Genomic DNA, 21,690 nt, shown 5'->3' with positions numbered 1-21,690 from the left:
AGCCATAGGAGTTGTATTTATTTATTTGTGACCTGCGAGTCAACTTAAACGTCATGTAATTACTTTACTTTATTGCTAACCGTTAGCCATAGTAGTAGAAGTAATAGTTGGCGAGGCAACTTCATGAAGACACGATGATGGAGATCATGATGATGGAGATCATGGTGTCATGCCGGTGACGATGATGATCATGGAGCCCCGAAGATGGAGATCAAAAGGAGCAAAGTGATGATGGCCATATCATGTCACTATTTGATTGCATGTGATGTTTATCATGTTTATACATCTTATTTGCTTAGAACAACGGTAGTAAATAAGATGATCCCTTACAACAATTTCAAGAAGTGTTCTCCCCTAACTGTGCACCGTTGCGACAGTTCGCTGTTTCAAAACATCACGTGATGATCGGGTGTTTTATTCAGCCGTTCAAATACAAACGGGTGTAAGACAGATTTACACACGCGAAACACTTAGGGTTAACTTGACGAGCCTAGCATGTACAGACATGGCCTCGGAACACGGAGACCGAAAGGTCGAACATGAGTCGTATAGAAGATACGATCAACATGAAGATGTTCACCGATGATGACTAGTCCGTCTCACGTGATGATCGGACACGGCCTAGTTTGACTCGGATCATGTAATCACTTAGATGACTAGAGGGATGTCTATCTGAGTGGGAGTTCATAAGATGAACTTAATTATCCTGAACATAGTCAAAAGGTTTTTGCAAATTATGTCGTAGCTCACGCTATAGTTCTACTGTTTAGATATGTTCCTAGAGAAAAATTAGTTGAAAGTTGATAGTAGCAATTATGCGGACTAGGTCCGTAAACTGAGGATTGTCCTCATTGCTTCATAGAAGGCTTATGTCCTTAATGCACCGCTCAGTGTGCTGAACCTCGAACGTTGTCTGTGGTTGTTGCGAACATCTGACATACACGTTTTGATAACTACGTGATAGTTCAGTTAAACGGTTTAGAGTTGAGGCACCAAAGACATTTTTGAAACATCGCGAAACATATGAGATGTTTTGAGGGCTGAAATTGGGATTTCAGGCTCGTGCCCATGTCAAGAGGTATAAGACCTCCGATGACTTTCTTAACCTGCAAACTAAGGAGAGAAGCTCAATTGTTGAGCTTGTGCTCAGATTGTCTGAGTGCAACAATCACTTGAATCAAGTGGGAGTTGATCTTCCAGATGAGATAGTGATGTTTGTCCAAAGTCATTGCCACCAAGCTGCTAGAGCTTCGTGATGAACTATAACATATCAGGGATAGATATGATGATCCTTGAGGTATTCGCCATGTTTTGACACCGCGAAAGTAGAAATCAAGAAGGAGCATCAATTGTTGATGGTTGGTGAAACCACTAGTTTCAAGAAGGGCAAGGGCAAGAAGGGATACTTCATTAAACGGCAAATCAGCTGCTGCTCCAGTGAAGAAACCCAAGGTTAAACCCAAACCCGAGACTAAGTGCTTCTGTAATAAGGGGAACAACCACTAGAGCAGAATTACCCTAGATACTTGGTAGATAAGAAGGCTGGCAAGGTCGATAGAAGTATATTGGATATACATTGTGTTAATGTGTACTTTGCTAGTACTCCTAGTAGCACCAGGGTATTAGATACCGGTTCGGTTGCTAAGTGTTAGTAACTCGAAACATAAAGGAGAGCTGACGATATGTGTTGGAAGTTTTTCCAAGCTTGATATGATCAAGCATCGCACGCTCCCTCTACCAAAGAGATTGGTGTTTGCGTTGAGCATAGACATGATTGGATTACGTCTATCGCAATACGATTATTCATTTAAGGAGAATAATGGTTACTCTGTTTATTTGAATAATACCTTCAATGGTCTTACACCTAAAATGAATGGTTTATTGAATCTCGATCGTAGTGATACACATGTTCATGCCAAAAGATAGTAATGATAGTACCACCTACTTGTGGCACTGCCACGTAAGTCATATCGGTATAAAACGCATGAAGAAGCTCCATGTTGATGGATCTTTGGGCTCACTCATTTTTGAAAAGTTTGAGACATGCGAACAATGTCTATTGGTGTATATGCATGAAGAAACTCCATGCAAATGGACCGTTTTGACTCACTTGATTTTGAATCACTTGGGACATGCAAATCATACCACATGGGCAAGATGACTGAAAAGCCTCGTTTTCAGTAAGATGGAACAAGATAGCAACTTGTTGGAAGTAACACATTTTGATGTGTACAGTCCAATGAGTGCTGAGGCATGCAGTGAATATCGTTATGTTCTTACTTCACAGATGATTCAAGTAGATGTTGAGTATATTTACTTGATGAATCACGAGTCTGAATTATTGAAAGGTTCAAGTAATTTCAGTGTGAAGTTGAAAGATCGCCGTGACAAGAGGATAAAAGATCTATGATATGATCATAGAGATGAACATCTGAATCACGAGTTTGGCACAGAATTAAGATATTGTGGAAATTGTTTCACAACTGATACAGCCTGGAACACCATAGTGTGATGGTGTGTCCAAACGTCATAGTTGCACCCTATTGGATATGGTGCATACCATGATGTCTCTTATCGAGTTACCACTATCGTTCATGGGTTAGGCATTAGAGACAACCACATTCACTTTAAATAGGGCACCACATAATTCCGTTGAGATGACACCGTATGAATTATGGTTTAGAGAAACCTAAGCTGTCATTTCTTAAAAGTTTGGGGCTGCGACGCTTATGTGAAAAGGTTTCAGGCTGATAAGCTCAAACCCAAAGCGGATAAATGCATCTTCATAGGACACCCAAAACAGTTGGGTATACCTCCTGTCTCAGATTCGAAAGCAATAAGGGATTGTTTCTAGAATCGGGTCCTTTCTCGAGGAAAAGTTTCTCTCGAAAGAATTGAGTGGGAGGATGGTGGAGACTTGATGAGGTTATTGAACCATCACTTCAACAAGTGTGTAGCAGGGCACAGGAAGTTGTTCCTGTGGCACCTACACCAATTGAAGTGGAAGCTTATGATATTGATCATGAAACTTCGGATCAAGTCACTCCCAAACCTCGTGGGATGACAAGGATGCGTACTACTTCAGAGTGGTACGTAATCCTGTCTTGGAAGTCATGTTGCTAGACAACAATGAACCTACGAGCTATGGAGAAGCGATGGTGGGCCCGGATTCCGATAAATGGCTCAAGGCCATAAAACCCGAGAGAGGATCCATGTATGAAAACAAAGTGTAGACTTTGGAAGAACTACTTGATGGTCGTAAGGCTGTTAGGTACATATGGATTTTGAAAGGAAGACAGACAATGATGGTAAGTGTCACCATTGAGAAAGCTCGACTTGTCGTTAAGATGTTTTTCGACAAGTTCAAGGAGTTGACTACGATGAGACTTTCTCACTCGTAGCGATGCTAAGAGTCTGTTGGAATTATATTAGCAATTACTGCATTATTTATGAAATCTTGCAGATAGGATGTCAAAACATGGTTTCCTCGACGATTCTTGAGGAAAGGTTGTATGTGATACAACCGGAAGGTTTTGTCTATCCTGAAATATGCTAATAAGTATGCAAAGCTCCAGCAATCCTTCTGAGGACTGGAGTGAGCATCTCGGAGTTGGAATGTATGCTTTGATGATGATCAAAGATTTTGGGTGTATACAAAGTTTATGAGAAACTTGTATTTCCAAAGAAGTGAGTGGGAGCACTATAGAATTTCTGATGAGTATATGTTGTTGACATATTAATGATCAGAAATGACGTAGAATTTCTGGAAAGCATATAGGGTTATTTGGAAAGTGTTTTCAATGGAAAACCTGGATTAAGCTACTTGAACATTGAGCATCAAGATCTATAAGGATAGATCAAAACGCTTAATAGTACTTTCAAATGAGCACATGCCTTGACGTGATCTTGAAGGTGTCCAAGATGGATCAGTCAAAGAAGGAGTTCTTGCCTGAGTTGTAAGGTATGAAGTTAAGACTTAAAGCTCGACCATGGCAGAATAGAGAGAAAGGAACGAAGGTCGTCCCCTATGCTTAAGACATAGGCTCTACAGTATGCTATGCTGTGTACTGCACCTGAAGTGTGCTTTACCATGAGTCAGTCAAGGGGTACAAGAGTGATCCAAGAATGGATCACAGGACAGCGGTCAAAGTTATCCTTAGTAACTAGTGGACTAAGGAATTTTCTTAATTATGGAGGTGGTAAAAGAGTTCGTCGTAAAGGGTTACGTCGATGCAAGCTTAACACCTATCCGGATAGCTCTGAGTAGAGATACCGGATACGTATAATGGAGCAACAATTTAGAATAGCTCCAAGTAGAACAGTTATTTGGAATAGCTCCAAATAGAACGTGGTAGCTGCATCTAGGAGATGACATAGAGATTTGTAAAGCACACACGGATCTGAAAGGTTCAGACCCGTTGACTATAACCTCTCTCACAAGCATAACATGATCAAACCCAGAACTCATCGAGTGTTAATCACATGGTAAATGTGAACTAGATTATTGACTCTAGTAAACTCTTTGGGTGTTAGTCACATGGGGATGTGACCTTGAGTGTTAATCACATATCGATGTGAACTAGATTATTGACTCCAGTGCAAGTGGGAGACTGTTGGACATATGCCCTAGAGGCAATAATAAATTGATTATTATTATATTTCCTTGTTCATGATAATCGTTTATTATCCATGCTAGAATTGTATTGATAGGAAACTCAGATACACGTGTGGATACATAGACAACACCATGTCCCTAGTAAGCCTCTAGTTGACTAGCTCGTTAATCAATAGATGGTTACGGTTTCCTGACCATAGACATTGGATGTCGTTGATAACGGGATCACATCATTAGGAGAATGATGTGATGGACAAGACCCAATCCTAAGCCTAGCACAAGATCATGTAGTTCATATGCTAAAGCTTTTCTAATGTCAAGTATCATTTCCTTAGACCATGAGATTGTGCAACTCCCGGATACCGTAGGAGTGCTTTGGGTGTGCCAAACGTCACAACGTAACTGGGTGGCTATAAAGGTACACTACGGGTATCTCTGAAAGTGTCTGTTGGGTTGGCACGAATCGAGATTGGGATTTTGTCACTCCGTGTAAACGGAGAGGTATCTCTGGGCCCACTCGGTAGGACATCATCATAATGTGCACAATGTGACCAAGGGGTTGATCACGGGATGATGTGTTATGGAACGAGTAAAGAGACTTGCCGGTAACGAGATTGAACAAGGTATCGGTATACCGACGATCGAATCTTGGGCAAGTACCATACCGTTAGACAAAGGGAATTGTATACGGGATCGATTGAGTCCTTGACATCGTGGTTCATCCGATGAGATCATCGTGGAACATGTGGGAGCCAACATGGGTATCCAGATCCCGCTGTTGGTTATTGACCGGAGAACATCTCGGTCATGACTACATGTCTCCCGAACCCGTAGGGTCTACACACTTAAGGTTCGATGACGCTAGGGTTATAAAGGAAGTTTGTATGTGGTTACCGAATGTTGTTCGGAGTCCCGGATGAGATCCCGGACGTCACGAGGAGTTCCGGAATGGTCCGGAGGTAAAGATTTATATATAGGAAGTCCTGTTTCGGCCATCGGGACAAGTTTCGGGGTCATCGGTATTGTACCGGGACCACCGGAAGGGTCCCGGGGACCCACCGGGTGGGGCCACCTGCCCCTTGGGGTGGGAAACCCTAAAGGGGGCGTAGCCCTCCCCTTCCCCTATATATATGAGGCCTAGGGGCTGCCCATAACACGCGATTTGATCTCTCGTTGGTGCAGCCCTGCCCCTCTCCCTCCTCCTCCTCTCCCATGGTGTTTGGCGAAGCCCTGCGGGATTGCCACGCTCCTCCACCACCACCACGCCGTTGTGCTGCTGTTGGATGGAGTCTTCCTCAACCTCTCCCTCTCTCCTTGCTGGATCAAGGCATGGGAGACGTCACCGGGCTGTACGTGTGTTGAACGCGGAGGTGCCGTCCGTTCGGCACTAGGATCATCGGTGATCTGAATCACGACGAGTACGACTCCATCAACCCCGTTCACTTGAACGCTTCCGCTTAGCGATCTACAAGGGTATGTAGATGCACTCTCTTTCTACTCGTTGCTGGTCTCTCCATAGATAGATCTTGGTGACGCGTAGGAAAATTTTGAATTTCTGCTACGTTCCCCAACAGTAACTTGATCTGAAGTTTCATGATCATCATCATTAGCTTCCTCACTAAATGGTGTAGGAATCACTGGAATTGATTTCTGTGATGAACTAGTTTCCAATTCGGGAGAAGGTATAATTACCTCATCAAGGTCTACTTTCCTCCCACTCACTTCTTTCGAGAGAAACTCCTTTTCTAGAAAGGATCCATTCTTAGCAACAAAATATCTTGCCTTCGGATCTATGATAGAAGGTGTAACCAACAGTTTCTTTTGGGTATCCTATGAAGACGCACTACTCCGATTTGGGTTTGAGCTTATCAGTTTGAAACTTTTTCACATAAGTATCACAACCCCAAACTTTAAGAAACGACAACTTTGCTTTCTTACAAAACCACAGTTCATATGGTGTCATCTCAACGGATTTAGATGGTGCCCTATTTAACATGAATGCAGCTATTTCTAATGCATAACCCCAAAACGATAGTGGTAAATCGATAAGAGACATCATAGGTTGCACCATATCTAATAAAGTACGGTTATGATGTTCGGACACATCATTACGCTGTGGTGTTCCAGGTGGCGTGAGTTGCGAAACTATTCCGCATTGTTTCAAGTGAAGACCAAAGTCGTAATTCAAATATTCTCCTCCACGATCAGATCGTAAAAACTTCATTTTCTTGTTACGATGATTTTCCACTTCACTCTAAAATTATTTGAACTTTTCAAATGTTTCAGATTTATGTTTCATCAAGTAGATATACCCATATCTACTCAAATCATCTTTGAAGGTAAGAAAGTAACGATACCCACCGCGAGCCTCAATATTCATCAGACCACATACATCAGTATGTATGATTTCTAGCAAATCTGTTGCTCGCTCCATTGTTCCGGAGAACGGAGTTTTAGTCATCTTGCCCCTGAGGCATGGTTCGCAAGTACCAAGTGATTCATAATCAAGTGATTCCAAAAGTCCATCAGAATGCTCGCTCCATTATTCGAAACTTTGGTTGCATGACGCGGCTAGCCAATATGAATTTAATTCTGAAAATCTCTACTGTCAAAGGCTCCAAGTGCCAAGTATGTGTGCAAGCTAAGCAACCTCGCAAGTCCCATAAGACTGCAGAGGCAAGAGACTTGGCGCCACTAGAGCTTATACATTCTGATCTTTGTGAGATGAATGGCGTGTTGACAAAAGGTGGAAAGAGATACTTCATGACGTTGATTGATGACTCCACTAGATATTGTTACGTGTATCTTCTGAAATCAAAAGATGAGGCTTTAACTTTCTTCAAAAGCTATAAAGCTGAAGCAGAGAACCAACTTGATCGAAAAATTAAACAGCTTAGGTCTGATCATGGTGGAGAGTATTTTTCCAATGACTTTGATTTGTTTTGTGCGGAACATGGTATAATCCATGAGAGGACGCCTCCCTACTCACCCCAGTCAAATGGGGTAGCCGAAAGAAAGAACCAAACTCTAACTGATATGGTTAACACCATGTTAGACACTTCAGGTCTATCCAAGGAATGGTGGGGGAGGCGCTAATGACTGTGTGTCATGTCCTAAACCGAGTTCCTACAAAGCATAGGACCATGACTCCATTTGAGGAATGGGAAAAGAAAAGATTGAAACTCTCTTACCTATGTACTTGGGGTTGTTTGGCGAAAGTCAATATACCAATTCCCAATAAGCGCAACCTTGGACCAAAAACCGTGGATTGTGTTCTTCTGGGCTATGCTTTTCATAGCATCGGCTATAGATTTTTGATAATAAAATCTGAGGTATCCGACATGCATGTTGATACGATTATGGAGCCAAATGATGCAACTTTCTTTGAGGACATATTTCCTATGAAGGATATCTCGAGTTCATCAAATCAGGAGATACCTACTCCATCTAGTGAGGAATTCGCTGTAATTCCTGAACCCACCATTGCGATGGAACACGTTGAGAATTCTGTTGAGAGTGACAATGGAACTCCTGTGAGGAGTAAGAGACAGAGGACTGCAAAGTCCTTTGGTGATGATTTCATTGTGTACCTCGTGGATGACACACCCATGAATATTTCATAAGCCTATGCATCTCCTGATGCTGACTACTGGAAGGAAGTTGTATGTAACGAGATGGATTCCATCTTAGCTAACGGAACCTGGGAGATCACTGACCGTCCTTATGGGTGCAAACCTGTAGGATGTAAGTGGGTGTTCAAGAAGAATCTTAGACCTGATGGTACGATTGAAAAGTACAAGGCACGGCTTGTGGCTAAGGGTTATACACAGAAAGAAGGTGAAGACTTCTTTGATACTTACTCACCCGTGGCTAGACTGACCATAATTCGGGTGCTACTATCACTGGCTACGTCATATGGTCTTCTCGTTCATCAAATGGACGTTAAGACGGCTTTCCTCAATGGAGAGTTAGAGGAGGAAATTTATATGGATCAGCCAGATGGTTTTGTAGTACATGGTCAGGAAGGAAAGGTGTGCAAGTTATTAAAGTCTTTATATGGCCTTAACCAAGCTCCTAAGGAGTGGCATGAGAAGTTCGAAAGAACATTAACAGCTGTCGGCTTTGTAGTAAACGACGGTGACAAGTGTGTGTACTGTCGCCATGGTGGGGGCGAAGAAGTTATTCTTTGTCTGTATGTCGATGACATACTGATCTTTGGAACCAATCTTGATTTAATTAAGGAGGTCAAGGATTTCTTATCTCGCTGTTTTGAGATGAAGGATCTAGGAGTAGCCGATGTTATCTTAAACATCAAGCTATTGAGAGATGAGAATGGTGGGATCACACTGCTTCAATCTCACTATGTGGAAAAGATCTTGAGTCGTTTTGGGTATAGCGACTGCACGCCTTCTCCAACTCCATATGATGCTACTGTGTTGCTTCGAAAGAATTGACAGATTGCTAGAGATCAACTGAGGTATTCTCAGATTATTGGCTTGCTTATGTATTTGGCGAGTGCCACGAGGCCTGGCATCTCTTTTGTTGTGAGCAAGCTGAGTCAGTTTGTGTCAAAACCGGGAGATAATCATTGACATGCGCTTGAGAGAGTTATGCGCTATTTGAAAGGCACTGCGAGCTATGGGATTCATTACAATGGGTATCCAAGGGTACTAGAGGGTTATAGTGACTCAAACTGGATACCTGATGCTGATGAGATGAAGGCCACAAGTGGTTATATTTTTACACTTGGTGGTGGCACTGTTTCCTGGAAGTCTTGCAAGCAGACCATCTTAACGAGGTCAACTATGGAAGCAGAACTCACAGCATTAGACACTGCCACTGTTGAAGCAGAGTGGCTTTGTGAGCTCTTGATGGACTTACCTATGGTTGAAAAACCAATACCCCCTATCCTGATGAACTGTGATAATCAAACTGTGATCGTCAAGATAAACAGTTCTAAGGACAATATGAAGTCCTCAAGGCATGTGAAGAGGAGACTAAAATCTGTCAGAAAATTGAGGAACTCCAGTGTTATTACGTTGGATTATATCCAAACGTCGAAAAACTTGGCAAAACCCTTCACAAACAGTTTATCACGTAACGTGATAGATAATGCATCGATGGAGATGGGTTTGAGACCCACCGCATGAGTTGTCCATAGTGGTAACCCACTCTATGTGATCGGAGATCTCGTGAAGTACAAATGGGAGACAAGTTGTTGGTCAGCTGAGAGGAGAGTATCCCTATTTTAATTATCCCACTCCATGAAGATGCAATACTCTCCTGATCTGCATGGCAGGTTGATATTTATCTTAATGTGTTGCAAGTGGCTTATTTGAGTAAACAGAGATGTTGTCCTGCAGAGCATCTCCTGAGGAACACACCTATATGAATTTGACTGTTAACGTCGCAGTATGTGAGAATTGCGTGTTTTCTAATAAATTCATGAAAGGCCCTGGAGTATGACGTATACGCTCGACCCGCGGGGAAGCCTTGCGGCAGCCCAGTATCAGTCAAGAATTTGTGTGAAACTAGTTTCACGAAAAACTTGTAGTTCAAGGCATAGTCCACTATTCAAGTTGTGATCTAGTGTAGCATAAAACTCTAAGTGGAAGTTCAACTTCCTAGTCTCCACTAAGCACTGGTATATAAACAATGTTTTTGGAACTAAATGATGAGATGTGCCAATGAGACTTTGTGGGGGATTGTTGGAATTTTGCTAGTGGGCCTTTGGCCCAAAGCCCAACTAAAATTCTGAAATTCTTTTGGCCCATTCATGCACACATGTGAGTGGAGTGGGTGAGACTAAAATTTAGTCCCACCCCGGAAGTTGAGAGAGAGTTGCACCTCTTTATAAGGTGAGCTCTTCTACCACTTGTATGAGCATGAGAAGAGGAGACCTACACGCGCGCTCCTCCTCCTCGCTCGCTTCGTCACGACGCGCTGCGGGTTGCGGGATTGAGCCGAGCAGAGGACGGAGCTGTGCACATTGTCTATATTTTTGTTGATCGGGAAAAATTAATGAGTCATTAATTAATAATTAACGGACGCGTTAATTACTCAACCGTTTCTGATTCTTTTGGATCATGACGACTCGGACGTGGGGTTTACTCCCACGACCTACCCTAGCCGCCGCTGCCGCTTCGTATGGTTTCTCCCCACCATTCCAGATCATTGCGCCGCCAAGCAAGTCTTCTCCATCCCTCCTTTCGACGTGCACCGGGAGAAGGGACAGCAGGCCTGCGGAACCCCGCCTCTCATGATCCTGTACGGGAGAGGGGCAATCAGGTTTTTGGGGAGCGCACTCGCGCGACTGCTGGCAGCGACGACTTCGCGAACGACGACTTCTTCCCTGACCTCGGCAACCTCATCCTCGACGACATGGGCGACAATGTCAACGCTGGCGGTGCTGCTCCCGCTGCAACGTATATGATTCTACCCTTCCTGTTCGAGATCGTGGTAGAATTCATGTTTCTAGTATGTGCCCTAGATGTGATCTGTTCATCTACTATGCTACTTCGCATGATTAGTTTAATCTCTACTATTGTTGTCATGATTTATCTTGTGTTCATTCGGATTAAATCTCGTAGTAATTTACTCATATTTCCAACAGCTACCCCTATGAGCACCTCTGAGAGAGTGAGCCGGCAATCATATTTACATTGACGAAGTCATCACAAACGCCTTCGTAGACGCGAACGTCTCCTTCACTGAAGGCACATCCCCAGAAGACATAAAATAAATGCAGAAAAATACAAGTACCAATGTCAAATCTGGGACTTGGAACTCTGATGGACAGAGAATACCACTGTCCTTTTAATCATCCAACCACGTATTAGTTCACACAAGATAGCTAAGTAATCTATCCAACTTCACGTGGTTCATCCCAATCCCATATTTTTATGTTTGGAATTAGACTGAAACCTCCAGAAAAAAGAATTCAACTTTCTTTTTGGCAGCGAAAAAAAGACACAAGTGTGGCGGGACATCGGACAAGACGCTCCAGCATAGTCAGCCCAATATGCAACCCATTGTGCGATGCATTGCCGGGGAAATTCTATGTGCCGCACAATGCGGTACGTAGTAGGAGCTTCCGACAGAAAGGCTTGGCTGGCCAATTTTCATTTTTTTTTCTTTTTCTCTTTCAACTTTATTATTATTTGAAAATGTTAGTGTATTTGAAAAATATTCGGAAAGTGCAAACAATGTTCGCGTTTGCAAACTCTACTTATTTTATAAATTCCCTTTTTAAAATTTTGTTCAGAAGTTTCAAAAAATGTTCAGAATTTTAATTTTGTAAGAAAATTCAAAAGCTTAAGATTTACATTTTTTCTTCTTCAAACATTAATAATTTATTCAAAAATTATTAAAAAAATCTCATGTTCATTTCTTTTAAAATTCAAGAAATCTTCAAGTTTTCAAAATTTGTTCGCACACTAAAATGTTCTGGAATTCAAAATGTTTGTGTTTATAAAAATGTTCGTAATTTTTAAAAACCTTCATGTTTTCCAATGTTATTCTTTTTATCAAAAATATTCGGATTTTACAAAAAATTTATAGAAATTGCAGAAAAATCACGTTTTGACAAAACAATTTGTTTCTTTGAAAAAATAGAAACTGAAAAAAATACTAAAAACCGGGCAGTACAGTGCCAAACGTTAGGGCAGCTGCCGTTTGGTACAGTGCCTCTGATATATGGGCCGGCCTAACAGGAAGCGCGCTGTGCGTGACGCTTCCATGGAAACAAATTAGATTAGCGGGCGCCGCACGTAAAGTGTGGTGCGGCGCCGCTATGTAGCAGCGTCCGCCCTTCACGCCACCCTTTTCCCCTTCCTCGCCCCAGCCGCCATCAGCAGACTGATCTGCCCCCTTGCCCACCCGGCACAATCCCTATGGCAGCCGAAGCCGGCCACCCCGCCTCGCTCCTCACTGCCGTCGAAGGCTACGTCGGCGACCGGTCCAACGAGAGGACCGCCACAGGCTTCACGAGGAAGGGCCTGAGCATCAAGGCGTCCCTTTTCCCCAACCGCCCGCCACAACCATCCAAGCTGTGGGTGCACTGCCCGGAGGCCGTGCACGTCGACACCCCCCGCGTCCTCTGCACCGCCGGCGACCTGATCCTCTTCCGGGTCGACGTCTCCCCCGATTGCGTCCCAGACAGCCGTTTCTCGATGCGCCAGGATTGCGACTACTTCCTCTACCGTGCCGACCCCAACTCGCGAGTGCTCACGCTCCTAGCCGACATGCGCACCAGACGTTTCGAAGACAATGAGATTGGTATTCTTCCCCGTGGTCTTCACCACTACACCATCGCCGCGCTGCTTCCCGGTCCTCCCAGCTTCAAAGAGTTCGTGCTCCATTTGTTCCGCTCCGAGACATCGAGCTGGAGCTCCATGGTGCTGCCCATGGCGGAGCCACAGGTGGAGTTCGATTGCGTCATCCCCACCAACACGGATCTTTATTACCACTATATAGTTCTAACGTCATCACGATCGGCGGTGAGCACGGCACCATGGGCTGGGTCGATCTCTGGCGAGGCATCCTGTTGTGTGATGTGCTGCGTGAGAAGCCAACTCTCAGGGGAATACCGTTGCCGCTGCCGATGGATCATATCACCGCCGACGAACATTTAGGCCGTGCAATGAATTACCGAGGCATTGCCTTCGTCAATGGCTGTCTCAAGCTTATCCAACTGGACATAGACGTCATTGACCCGGAAACGGAGCATCCAACTATGCTGGTGGATGACTGGGCGATCTCCTCGTGGACCAATAGCACGCTGGAGAATTCTTACGAAGCATGGGGCGAGCCTGAATGCACGGTCGAAGCGGCTGAGGTCACAATCAAAACCGATATGATTTCGCACCCGACCGGAATGCTGCTGCTGCCATCAGAGGAGGGTGTTGAGAACCCAGAAGAAGAGGCAGCCTACTTCCAGCGCCTTGTGATCTCTGACCCCTCTCCGAGCTTGGATGATGATGGTGTTGTTTACCTAATTGCCAGGGAGAAATTATATCACCCAAAGTCATGGATCCTTGCTCTTGACATGAATACCAAGACGCTGCAAAGTGTGTTTCCGTTTGGCACCGTAGAAGACCCAAGTGAATCTGTCATGTATTGCACTAGCAGGTCTGCCTCCAATACTTGAGGTAATTCACACTGCAACGTCTTAGTCCCTCTCCCTCTCTATCTCTCGGCAATAATCTTTGTATGTTTTTTCTCCTGTGTCTCATATACATGAAGCAATTTATCTATTTTGTTGGATGCAGTTATCTGGTGGAACTGGAGACCATATGGGCTATCTACAGCAGGAACGAATTCAGCATGAAGATGGCTTTTTCTCAAGGTTAAATTAAGAAAGCATGCCCCGGTGTTGTACGCAGTTTATCTCTGGGTCTTGCTTGACAGAGAATGTATCCATACTACTATTAATCTATACTACTATTAAAAGAGCAAACATGAGTTCCCCTAAAGACACACCACAAACTATACACGGGATTATCTGAGACGTTTGATCAATCTAAATAAAACACATCTAACCGTCCATAGTAGATCAAAGGTCTTCCACGTGAATAAACGATTCAGATTAAATGTTCTGCCGGAGCAGACTGCCCCGTCCCACGCATCCCTTCGTCCTCAATTAAGGGGATTATTATCCTGTAATTTTCTCTCTGCCCAGTGCCCACAAAGCTTTGCCGCTCCTTCTCTGCTATCCTAATCCCGTAATTTTCTCACAGATGCGAGCGCAGATAGCTGCCGCCGCCCACCGCTCCTCTACTTCCCATGGGCCCGAGCAAACGTAGCCAACCACCCGAGGCAACGGAGAGGCGAGTGGCGGAGGAAGGGAGAGAAAGACGGGGGAATGGGGTGATGGCGTCGGCAGCGGCGGGGGTGGAGACGATGCGGGCGGCGCACATCCCAATCAGGCACGAGTAGTCCCGGCGCGAGGCATCCTGGAAGGACCCCGAGGGCGGGTCATTTCCGCCACTACGCGTGCCGATTCCGCCCCGCGTCTCGGCGAGCTCCACGACCAGATCCTCGCCGTCTGCGCCTCCTTCGCCGACCTTGCCGCGCACCGCGGACTCCGCCAAAGGGCCGACCATGCAATGGCAGATTCAGTATTGGTTGGCGATGGTTAAGATCAACCCGTGTGGTCAGCAGTATTGGTACGATTCCTTTCCTTTGGGTGGTTAATTCCATGGCCACGTTGTTAACCAGTAGAAAGATACATTCGAAAAAATGAGCTGGATAGAAATATGTTCTTGTGGAAGTCACGGGCATGAATGTTTTGTTTCACTCATCCTCTTATATTTGTAGGCCTATTTATGAATCAATATATACTGTAGGCCTAGATCCATCTTACTTCATAACAAATATTGTTGATTGGTCGGTGGGATATGATTTTGTGAAATTACTTCCATACGAACAGTGAGAAATATCTTAATTCTCGCTTATACTGCTCTCGACTCCCATTGGATTGCAGTATATATATCATTTTTGTTATATTACACGAACCCCTTTTATTTGTTAAAGTTGGGTAAATCCATTGTTAGAGTCCTCATACGCCACTATATATTGTATTGAATTAGTTCGATGGAAATGATAATGTGATATTACAAATCATATTTGGGAAAAGGCGAGCGAGTGTGGCATGATGTATATCTCAGAGTTAACACGATTTGCTGATTAACCAAGTCATGATATTTTAGTTTTATTCCACCACCGAAACAATAACATATCTGCCTACACTTGGTGCTTCAGTTACCCGATTTAAGTTGTAGTTATTTTAAGATGTTATTTAGGTGGGTGTACCATGTACCATATACAATATTTTTCAGCTAGGTTGGTAGTTGGTCTTTCTGTCCTGTGAGCTTATTGATTCATCTGATTAACAGATGTTGGGTGGTGTTTTTTGGTCAGACAAGGTGGAGTTCATTCTTGTAATTGTATACTGTATGGTTCTGTTCATATGTTTTGCTCTAATAGATTGATGAAAATACATGTCAAGCTATTTTATCACAAGATTCCTACATCGATAATTCAAATGGACCTAACATATTGGGAACCTTTTCATGGACTATCCTCATAATGGATGTCAAATTCTTGCATTCAGAGGTAGCACCTGAACTTAGGGATCCATTTTCCTGTATTACCAATGTATTTACTTGTATAATATTGTATTAACCTAATATACCTTCAAAACAGGCTACTGAGACCATGGGCAAGAAGGAATCAACATTGGTAAGACACTAGCTATTTTTGGCATTCATATAACCTGTAGATAGAGTACATATGCTCCTGAAATGATACTACATGCCTCTCCAAGGTCCAATAATTCCAAGGATGACTACAACTGCGAAGCCAACATTATTATCTAAATTACTACATTAGTTACAATGAACAGGGCAGTCTGCAAGCTACAACTTTGATAATTAATATTTTTCTCCTTTATAACATTTTTTTCTGAACAAAATTGACCATTCTTTTCTCAAGGGCAAAACTAACATAAATTAATTATTTTTTAGGTACCAATGCTGAAATATTTTTTGCAAGTCTCAAGCATGGTTTCTTTCTGATTGTGAGGATGAATTTTACAAAGAGGATGTTTGAGAAGGTAATCACATAACTATACATGTTTTCTAAGCATCTAAGAGGATTACGTGTTCAGTTTCGTGCTGCAATTTTAGAGCTTGATTCTAGAAGTAAGGGTGCCCTCCTTTGATATACCTGGTTTGTGAAGAGGTGATCGTGTGGCTGAAGAATGATGTTAATGGTTGGAAGTGTTCCAACCAGGAAGCATTCGGGTGGTGCCTGCGTTGGACACCGTGTTTTTTACGATGAGACCATTCATGTGGAACTTTTCGGGGAGCAGAGTAAGAGCGAGCAAAACTATGGGTTGAATTTGTTGTGCTAAAGGGACCGACATAATGCATTGTTGAGTTCTGAATTCATCAAGTTTGTGTCAGCTGTGCTGGAAGGTCAGTGTGCAGAATTTGTGAAGTGTTATATACACAAACCAGTACATTCTTCTTTCGGAAGGAGCTGTTTGCTTTGCTGGTGCTAAGGCACTTTGGAATAGCTGGGTGCCATTGAACTGCAATTCATTTGCTTGGCTTCGCAACATCGAGTATGGACATCGGATCGTCGGGTCAGAAGAGAGCTGCAGGTACATATTTGGCCCTGTTTTCTCTGAGCAGGAAGAGGACATTGCGACCTCATCCCGCTTCAGTGCGTATATACTCGACAGGTATGGTATCGATGTCTTCGATCGACTCATCTTGATGCTGTCCCTGCCCCTTCTGTCATCGATAATATTCCGGATTGGTGGGGAGGTCTCGCCAGTTCATTTCCAAAGCTAAATAATGTGGTTTTGATTCTCTTGTGATGCTTGTGTGCTATAGCCTATGAAAGCAACACAATGCTAGGGCGTTCAACAATGCTCAGCTTCAAGTCAACGAGGCAACACTCTGTGTTCTCATTCTTTGTGACCTAATTGCATGAGGAAATAGGATGGCTGGATTATGTGAGTAGTCATTGTGATATGTGTTGGTGGTGGAGCGTGGATGTCGTCCCCCTTTGGGGTGCTCTTGTAACTTGTGTTCTCTTCTATAAAATTATGGTACAAATTTGCATACTCTCCATAAAAATATACACAAACCAAAGAGAAATTATATCACTGCCCTTACACAATTTATTGCAGGTAGGTGGAACGAACTTCTTATATCATTCCTGCATATAAGCAATTCACTATATTCTATTCATTTCACTTGATACACCATTTCATAATTTATGTTCAATTTTTTTAGTTCAAGAAATTGTTTGGATGAACTACACTATGGAAAATGTGGTATTTTTTACTGTTCAAGTATAATTAGTTCTTTTATGTTTATAGAGAGACGTTCATGATTACTAGGTATTGGTACACATGCTGACATCACTTCCAGGGTTCAGTTTAGCAAGAAGACCAATTACACCTACAATGTCCATTCCTACAGCACCTTGGCTTGGCAAACAAGAAGACTCAATGCAGCCAGCTGCTGAGTAGGAGATGACTATTGACCTCTCGACAACCAAGACAAAGAGACGCACAACAAGCCAAGAACAGGAAGATGAAGTAAGTGCTAAGCTTATTTTGTGTGTGAGTTGGTATATCGTTTCCATCATTCTAGATTTGTTGTAAGAGTATGGAGTTGAATACGATGAATGATGAGCTCACCAGACAAGCACACGTTTTGTCTATATACCATGACTAGGTTTTCAAAATAGATTGAGACACCCCCTACTTTTCTTTAGAGACGAAGTTGTATGCCATTTATGCCGGTAGTAGATATATTTATCAAAGTTAAAGAGACGAATCTTAAAAAAACATCCTATTTTGTGCGAATTTTTCTTAAGCATATAGTTTCCCCGTCCATAATATAAGAGTGTTTTTAACACTAGATTAGTGCGAAAAATGCTCTTATATTATGGGATGAAGGGAGTAGTAGACAAAAGATATGTCTGGGTTTCTTTCGGTTGTATTGCAGCACTTCAGTTGTTGCTCTTGGTTCTTTTACCACAAAAGTTGAACATAAAATTTGTAAGGTCTCTTGTGTTTGATTGTATACATCAGCTGAGACATGCCTTGTGAGCATATTACTCATTATACCCATGTTCATCATGTGTATGGATGGAGACGTGCGTTGCACGTGCACACTTACTAGTCTGGTGAAACGAGGGAATTGGATGCACCGAATGCACCAGCGGTATATGGGCCATTGGATGCAAAAAGCACGGACATGACGAGTTAGAAGGTGGGCCTGATGGTACATTTGCAAAAGGATCCTTGCAGTGTAGTTAAATCAAGCGAATTGACCTCCCCCACACTCAGTTCGTCTCTGTCCCCTTCCATCTCCTATACCAGCGCAGCCGCCGTCGCCGCCGAGCTAGGGTTAAGGTCCAGCTGAAGAGCTGATCTCCCTCCCTCGAGATTTTCACTGAACCCAATCACCTCTCTCTCCCTCTTCTGTACCACCGTGGCAGGCGAGTTAGGGTTAGTAAATTTCGTCAATCTCTCAATCTTGTACCAATCGAGCGTCGTCTCACTCAAATACATAGGAGTGATCTGCTTTTTTGAAATTTCTAGCAGCAGCCTACCACCGTAACATCTAAAGAGTGCCTTGATTTCGATTTTGGCAGTGGTGGCTCATTGTGAGTATGCATTGGTGACTCAATCTACTGCCACTGCCGTCTGCATCAACTCAAGGATCTTGATATATTTGCTTCGTCCTTTATCCATGTGTTAAGGTCATTTTTGTTCTTACAATTTCGTCCACACCTTTCCCCCCAATCTGTTTAAACCAGTGGCCGGGAGATGAGCATGAGCAATTTGTTCTAGTTGACTTAAAAGGCATGCTTTTGTTGATTCAGAATTGGAATAGTGTCTTGTGAGCACCAAATTTACATACAAGCTGCAAGTAGATTTGTACAATCTTCATGTGAATTACAAGGTATGTACTCCCTATTTTCATGCAGGTTAGTAACCATGGCTTGCAGAATGTCGGTGTTCCTTATATTCTATTTGCAAAGCCTCATATATTGGAGGTTCCTATAATTGGTTCAAAAAACACATAGATAGTAGCTGCCAATTTGTTTCTTGTCTTGCCCGACTGATTGATGATTATTCTAAAATGACTGATCATCATTGCCGAGGAATTACTATGTACTAATATGTGCTCCAAATCGATGTATGATCTACAATTATAAGGTTGCAGTAGCAAGATCGGAAAATAGATAAACGAGGTGCTCTCTTTGCTGATCCTTCATATTTGGTATTTGCATGTAGTTATGCCAACTAAAGAAAAACGTTTCCACGTGGTTGTTAGTAATTGTATATGTAGAAATCAGTACCAGGAAGTTGTGGTTCAGATTGACAACACATTATTTGCTACACATCTCTTGTGATTCATTCTGTTCATCTTAGATAGAAAATGTCTTTATTTAATGTCCAACTAAACCATAGGAAACAATTACTAGTTGTTCATTTTATGAATGCCTCATTGATACCCAGGTAATATGTGTTTTCCTTCTTAAATTCATGTTTTTCAAGGAAAAAACTTAATGTGCTCTGGCCTTCTAATGAATTGCTTGTAGGAGGTCCCTGGAATGGATTTTCACATAGTTGCAACCTCACCGAAGCAAAACCAAAGCATGTTGTTCTGTTAGAAAACAAATTTAATTTTGGAGTTCAGAAACCAAAGCATGCAACCTCCTTGAAGCGAGACCAAATCATATCAAACATTACATCAATGTGGTCTTTACAGTTTTCTCATTTCTTGTATATATTCCTTAAACAGGGAAACCAGTATAGGCCAAATAAAATACATTTGATGTATGCCGAGATATGCCACTCCTTTACTTAATGCCTATTTAAGTAAGTGCTTCTCAGTTTCTCAAAGTTTGGAATATGTAGGCTGTGTTGAAAGATGAAACAAATGTCGAACCCAATGTTCAGGCCTCTGTTCTTGAGCATTTTGAAAATATGAAATGTTGTCCCTTTTCCTGTTTTTGTTTAAAACTTCAGATGTTGTTCCTTCTCCTGTTAGCATGTGGCCTTGCTGGTGTGAATGGTTTAATAATGTCTTTATTGCCGATTTCTTTAGTCTGGCGAACTTCCTTTGTTAATGGAGATGGCTTATCTTCAGTTTGAGGCAAGAAATTTGATTTCAAAGAGTAGTCAACCAACATCCAGTAAATCAAAGCCCAAAATTCCATTAATTTGAATCAAGGTAAAATATCAGGAGAAGTCATTTGCGACAACGATGGTATACGAAAAACTGAAAGTTCTCATATTGTTCTGCAAGTAGATTACTCTGGATTTTGAAGAATGTTAAGTAGAAATTATACTTACAGTGTCCGGCCGAACTTCGTGAAACCATTACAAGTTCATCTTCTGAACTTCTTCTGGGATCTGGATCCATACTGTGTACTATTTAGGTTAGGAGCAGACCAGAGCTCCGTTTCACTTTTCTCAACAGAGTTTCCGTTATGCAGTCCACTTGAACCTGTCGGGGGAAAGTTGCCGCATCCATCTCCGAGAAGTAGGCAAGTTCGTTGTGTAAGCCAGGAGTGTATGCGGTTGCACACAGAGGTGATCTGTTTAGTTTTAACAGAGTGCAGTGTATTTTTTTTAAACTGTTGTGTTTTAATTCAAAATAGGCTTAGCACTGCAAACCACTTCTGAACACCTTGGTCTTGATGTGTACATTTTTTGTAGTTCAGATGGGTGGTTGGTATGTACACTTGCCAAAAAATAAAAAAGTATACAGCATTTTTTGTAGTTCAGATGGGTGGTTGGTGTACAGCTCATGTGCATGCTTGTGATGCTCCAATGTAAATTACAGCGATGTTCTTGCATGGAAGCATCAAAAGAAATGTGTTCAGAGATCTTTGGTTCGTTATAGTACAGAACATCATTCGCTACAGTTATTTATCAAGTTGTTTCTCTCATACTTAATACTCCTATTATAGAGTTATAATTATTTTTATCAATGAACAATCATGCAACAGATACATAAATGATGGAAGAGCACAGGTGAGAAAACAGGGCACAGTAGAGAAGATAGGGCAGGACGGAATTCAGACAGACCTCAAGGTCCGCTTTGCAAAATGTACCCGCAGCTCCCATTGCCCTGCATCCTGTCCCTTTCTTTTTAATCTAATGGCTCGGGTTGTATCGGAGTACTTGGTGCACCAGTTCATCGGGTGCACAGGATACGTTCTCTTGCTTGACATATCCATTTAGTGCCATTTTACTATGTTAGATAGAAGACATGTTCTCCTGTGTTTTTGATTTGTGGTCAACTTGCTTAATATGTTTAAGGCCCTGTTTGATAGCAAAGCATTTTCTAAGTATTATGAGAATACTATAGTTTTTGAGATTATTATAGTTTTATTTACAACGAGTTGTTTGATTGCCACTAAAAACTGTGATTTTAATACCGTGGTATTCAGAAACCTTTGGTTTTTCTCTGCATAAAAAAAAGACTTATGGACCTTTTTTTTTTAAACAGAGCAGCCGTAGAAAACGAGGGGAC

General features: G+C 42.5%; 2 long non-coding RNA genes across 2 annotated transcripts; both read left to right on the top strand.

Annotated features, from left to right (window-relative positions):
- Positions 1-15,658: 15,658 nt before the first annotated feature.
- LOC119328158 lies at positions 15,659-17,317 on the top strand. The gene is made up of 3 exons (XR_005158858.1): positions 15,659-15,730; positions 15,821-15,856; positions 16,141-17,317. It is a non-coding gene; the product is annotated as an uncharacterized LOC119328158 (long non-coding RNA).
- Positions 17,318-18,190: 873 nt separating this feature from the next.
- LOC119328195 lies at positions 18,191-21,207 on the top strand. Its single transcript, XR_005158874.1, has 3 exons — positions 18,191-18,647; positions 18,794-19,104; positions 19,748-21,207. It is a non-coding gene; the product is annotated as an uncharacterized LOC119328195 (long non-coding RNA).
- The last annotated feature ends 483 nt before the right edge of the window (positions 21,208-21,690 follow it).

Source organism: Triticum dicoccoides, chromosome 7A (assembly GCF_002162155.2).
Source record: "Triticum dicoccoides isolate Atlit2015 ecotype Zavitan chromosome 7A, WEW_v2.0, whole genome shotgun sequence".
In the NCBI taxonomy this organism is placed as follows: Eukaryota; Viridiplantae; Streptophyta; class Magnoliopsida; order Poales; family Poaceae; genus Triticum; species Triticum dicoccoides.
The sequence above is the reverse complement of the archived record's forward strand: the minus strand, read 5'-3'. Positions and strand labels throughout refer to the sequence as shown.